The sequence below is a fragment of the Gracilinanus agilis genome, chromosome 3 (genome assembly GCF_016433145.1).
Source record: "Gracilinanus agilis isolate LMUSP501 chromosome 3, AgileGrace, whole genome shotgun sequence".
Lineage (NCBI taxonomy): Eukaryota > Metazoa > Chordata > Mammalia > Didelphimorphia > Didelphidae > Gracilinanus > Gracilinanus agilis.
In genome coordinates, this window is record NC_058132.1 from 185,131,079 (window position 1) to 185,137,078 (window position 6,000).

Consider the following 6,000-nt stretch of genomic DNA (forward strand, 5'->3'; position numbering starts at 1 on the left):
TCCTCTTGCTTACACACCCTTTGAGCATTTACAAATTGATTTTATCTCTATGCCAAAAGCTGGCAGTATAAATTTTGCCTAGTCATAGTTGATCAGCTGACCAGGTGGCCTAAAGCCTTTCCTACTACTCGGGTCATAGAGGCTTTTGTTATCAAAGTCCTCCTAAAAGAAATTATTCCTCATTTTGGACTGACAGCATGGATTGATTCGGATAGAAGAACCCATTTTAAGGATTTGATCTTATCACAAATTTATTCATTTTGGGGAATAACTCCTAAATTTCATACACCTTATTATCACCAGAGCTCCAGCAAAGTTGAACAGATGAATAAAGAACTTAAAACTATGATTGGCAAATTGTGCATGGAGACTCATCTAAAATGGCCCGAAATTCTCCCTCTGGCTCTATTTTATCTCAGAAGCCAACCCAGAGGTGATTTCCACATCTCACCATTTGAGATGCTACTCAGACATCCACCTATTCAGGCTCAACAATTACCCCTGCCTATACTTCATTGTTAGGAGGGGATACAACCATTGCCACATACATCAAAGAATTACAAACCAAATTGCAAGAGCTCCACAATTCTGGAGCTGCTGTTCAGGCAGGCCCCACAGACCTCTCACTTCATGATCTAAACCCAGGTGATAGCGTGTACTTAAAGAACTTCAAATGCACTTGGTCAACTGAACATGCTTATTCCAGGTCCTATTGACCATTCCAGGTCCTATTGACTACACCAACAGTTATTAAAATTGGGGAGGACTCATGGGTTCATTGTAGCCATGTAAAATGAGTGCCTTTTGTTGATACTGAATAATTGACTTGTATTGAAATATTGACTATTGATTGTATTTGTGACTTGCTACATCTGTACTTTTTTTTTCATTTTGTTATTGTTGTTGTTTCACTGTATTTGAACATATATTACCTCTATTGTATTGATGATTTGAATTTGAATTGATTTGCATTTCATGCTTTTTGTGAAATTTTTGTATTTTCTTAAATGTATTATTGCTTTTATAACTCCATTGTTTTACCTCATTTTCACTCACACTGTGGATCATGGCTAAGCTAAGAGAAAATGCATCTAAATTCTTGGGTAAGAACCTTTATATTATACCCTCCTTAAGTGAATGGATTGCAACATACATATACCTATAATTTTTTTTCTCATTGTCACTGATTATAGGAGATATTTTTGAAATTTTAGAACATTTTTAATTGCATGTGCAATTTTTGAATTTGAAGCACATGTTATCTAAATTGAAAGAGTTTTTGATTCTTAGATTAGTGTAGGTTTAGTATATCCACTAGTTCTAACTGTAATTGCCTGCCCAAAAGCCTTAGACTACTGAAACTGCCAATGGTATTTAACTGTTATGGGACTTAGTACATATGTCTGATTCAAAGAAATGGGATCAAGAAAGGAGCACAGATTTCATCAATACAGTGCCAAAGAAACATGCACCTAACCTGCCGAAAGAGCACACAGGTAAAAAAGAGAAACCAATCCTACTAGGATTGCTGAGACTTCTATGCCAATATAAAGGCCTTGAACCTAGTGTGAGAATTGCGGTTGCAAAGCTTACATACATTAAGATGTAGGACTCCTTGAAATACACTCCTTGCGAAATTTATATGTTAAGTACCTAACAATTGGCTGTTCTGGATCCATATTATATCCCTGAGAAGAAACACTGAAAGAAGAAAAGAAGAAACAACATAATATCAGATCAATATCAGACCAATGAATAAAAATCTAGTCCCTTTTTCCTAAATTTCTTACTGTGGTGGTTGACTGTAGTCCTGGCTGCTAAGTGGGTAAGTGCATGATGTTGGACATGGATTACTTTAATTGGTCATTATTCAAAGACCTAGTGTGATTTTCTTTTTTTTTACTTATTTAGAACTTTTTTCATATAAAATTTTAGAATTGAATGTTTAGAATTTTTCCTCCAATGATCATTTGGCCTTTTTGTGCTAATTTTTCTGATGAATTTGATTTGCAGTGATTCATATGCCCCTCTTTCAGCCATATATCCCTCTGTAATTTAAATGTTCCTTTCTATCCTCCTCAGGGGGGAATGTGTTTTTATTTCATATGGAGACTATAGGTTATTTTAGGAAAAGAAGTTTACTATCTCCTGGAATCCAAATGGAGATGCCCATGGAGACCACATGGAGAATGCATGCTGATCCAGGAGCCTAGGAAAGCAGCCGGGTGTACAGAGTTTTTGAACTTTGTGAGGTTTTAAAATTCATTTGTTTTGTTAAATTCATCTTTTTTTAATGCATTAGTTTTAAGTATCTATATGTTTTGTTGTGAAAAGGGGGACTGTCCCTTGAATATTTTTGTTAAAGAAGCGCCATTTGATTTCTTCATATTGTAAAAAATTGTTACCTTTCTCCCCTTGTATTGATGTATATACCTTTCATTTATTGTAATTGTAAATTTATTTATGTTTGTTATGATCCATTGGGGAGATTGGTCTCCCAAAGGATCACAGGGGGTAATGTGTCATTTGGAATGGTTGTAAGCCCTGGGAGACTACATCTCCCAGGACTCTCTCTGCTACAACTTCCCCTGACACCTCCCACTTCCTTTGTGGGGGGTGTCAGAGAAAGTATAAAAGGGAAAGTTTGGAACCTTTTCTCTGGCTCGACCCTGGAAGCTCCTCTCTCTATGCTAGAAGCTGAGCTCACTAACCCAGCTCTCCCTAGCTCTCTCTACCCTGGAGCTCTCTCTACCCTGGACTCTCTTTTGCTGTTCTCTTGAGCCCTGAGGCTCTTGGACCCTGATCTCTCTCTCAGCACCTTTTTCCTTTTCTATCTACCTCCTAGTTTTCCCTAGACCTTCCCTTTCCTAATCTAAATAAAACCTAGCTATTCAAAACCCTAAAGTTGCTCTCTGATCTTTTATTTGAGATTTGAGCCCCAGAAGGGCTCTGATCAATTTCCCCCTACTGTGACTAGGGATCACTACCTTTCTTTCCCTTCCTCTACCTTCCTCTCTCCTTTCTCCCATTCTTATTCCCTCTCCTGCCTTCCTCTTCCTCCCTTTTCCTTTCACTTTCACCTCACAATATTAATATGTTTTGTACATGTAGACTTTATTCTACATCATGTGTATATATAGTACCTATGTGCACATGAAAACTGTTTTGAGTGTACATATATGTTTAATGCATATCTATGTATACATATTCATGTTTAAGTATACAGGTGCATATTTATATCTAATTTCAATTAATATAATTTGAACATTACCTACAAATGCTCCGAATTATTTTTGCACGACTATGCTAGGAACAACTCAGCATGATGTAAAGGAGATACAAACTGCCCTTGGAATCAAAACTTGCATTTATTTATGACTCTGACACCTCATAGCTGTGTGACCCCATCTAAGTCATTTAACTTCTCATTTCACTAAGACTATGAATTGCAGAGATGATGCTCATTGGCACTGGTAAAGGGAGTTTCATCAACCTTATCAAAGGGACATTTATTTTGAGCTTATGAGACTTAATAGTCATTGAACCTCACTCCTATATTTAACATATGCAGAATATATGAAACCCAAGTAGTTGTATGTTTTGTATTCAAATCAAGATTATTTGATCCCAAACTCATCACTGCTTCTTTTTTCCCCCATCTTTTTTCTTATTCAAATAGAAAGTAGGTTAGGAGATTTTTCCTGCTCTTCTATTCCTTTCCAATCTCATAAAGACCCTAGAACAAAGCTATGCATATAGCAGGAAGTAAAAGAAAATAGTTTAATTTAAAATTTTAATGGAGAATTAAAAGAATCTTTAAATAGAAATTGTAATAGATTTCCCAAGAGTATAATCCACCTTGTGCAAGTACCACTCTACCATGATAAAACATGGTTACTTCACTATGCATATGCTTTCAGAAAATTAGATAAAAAATGAAAAACTTGTTGGAATCACTCCTATTTTATTTTTTTTGGTCATCGATGGCTACTAATAACAAGAAAAAGTTACTACCACATATAAAGTTCATAACACTCACACTTAATTGGCTGGATTTCCTGCTAGCACATAATCCATGAGACTCTTAAGTGTTGTGTTTCTGTGGTATTAAATACCACAGAAGTACTTTGAATTCTTGATTCTGAATACATATCTCTGGCCCATTTATTTTCAGAGTTCCCTTTCTATCACCAATGGAACAAGATTCCTAGCATAATGCCTAAAAGTAAATTAGATTTGAATTCACTCTATCAAATGAAAGCTCCCAGCCCTTCTGAGACATAGATTCTAGGATCATTGATTTAAACCTGTAATGGACTTCAGAGTTTATCCAGTCTAAGACCTTCCTTCTTTACAGATAAAGAAACATGCCCAGAGACAATAAGGTGACTTTAAAAATTCAAGAGAAAGTAATTGGTAGAGTTGGAATTTTAATTTAGGTCTTTTGATTTTAATCCAGCAAATTAAGAACAGCTTCAAGAAAACTGAAAGGTTACATTCTAAATGTACTTAATAGCCAGCCTGACACTAAGAGGAAATTTTTATTTTACAGAGGTAAAAAATTGTACTGACAGTTTAGTAAACATAAAATCTATAAGTATAAAATTCAGTTAGGAAAAGATTGTAGTGTATTATGGAGTACTTTCTCTAAGATATAATTTTTTATTTTAAATGAGATATGATTTTAATACATGTACTGTTAAAAATAGCAATAACTGATTAAATGAGAGCTTTGGGATTTGGGGAGTTTAAAGTTGGTGATCCTTATATGTGAATTTACAGAGGCATTAAGAATTTAGTATATTGTGATAAAAGGAAATTTCTACACAGTGTTATACTTGATTGAGATGTATAAATTGTTTTTGAAATCTGTGCTATGACCTTCCTCCTTCCCTTCTTTCCTCCCATCTTCTCTTCCTCCATCCCTCCCTTCTTCCCTCCGTCTTTCCCTTCTTCCCTCTCTCCCTCCCTTCCTCCTTCACTCACTTCCTTCCTCCCTTCCTCTCTCCCTCCCTTCTTTCCTCCCTCTCATACTCCCTCCCTTTCTCCCTCCTTCCTTCCCTCCTTCTCTCTTCCTTCCCTTCTCCCTCCCTCCCTCTCTCCTTTCCTTTCTTATTTCTTTCCTCCCTCCCTTCCTCCCTCTATCCCTCTTTCTTTCTCCCTTCCTTCCTTCCTTCCTTGTTATAAGGGATGCCTCTGAGTAGTCCAGGAATTAGGAATATATTTAGAAATGATAGTAATATGAAATCTAACAGACATGGAAAACTTGAACAAAGCTTTTAAATATGAAATTGTTGTTCAGGAAATGTAAGAAAAATGAGAGACAATTTCTGAGAAATGAAATCATACAGAAGGATAAAATACAGAGTAGAATTTGAAATGTGGCAGTGAGATAAAGAAACCCTCAAGAAAGGGAAATCTGAATGCAAGAAAGAAACCTATGATGTGGGCTTTGGGGCAAGTAATGGTATTTCCTCTAGATCCTGTAATTAGTAGGATCATAAATCAATGATTCTTCAGGCTCCAGTTCTTTAAGAGAAATATTAGACTCAAGTCTATTAGGTCCTTTTAAAAACTTCATTGAAAGACACTAACTCTAATTTTTGTAGCACAGTGAGCTTGACCTTTGGTTACATACCAATTAATTAGTATTTCTATGTCTCTTGGTGGTGAGTGAAATGGGCAGTGGTCTGTGGTCCTTACCTGAACTGCAAGGTTTTATTTAACATTCATATTATATCAGAAGTCTTTAAGTAGTTTACTTGCTCCTAAAACATCTTGTACATTCACAAAAGTGATCAAATTTCATATTATAGATGATAAAAGGAGTGTTTATGATTAACCTTTTCAGTCTATATAGGATATATCTTCAGGGAATAAATATATATCTATTTCAGCATTTATCCCTTAAGTTTAAAAAGAGATACTACCCTAAATCCTAGGAGAGCTGATACTACTGTTCTTCATCTAACCTATTGAAACAGACTTGACAAACTATGG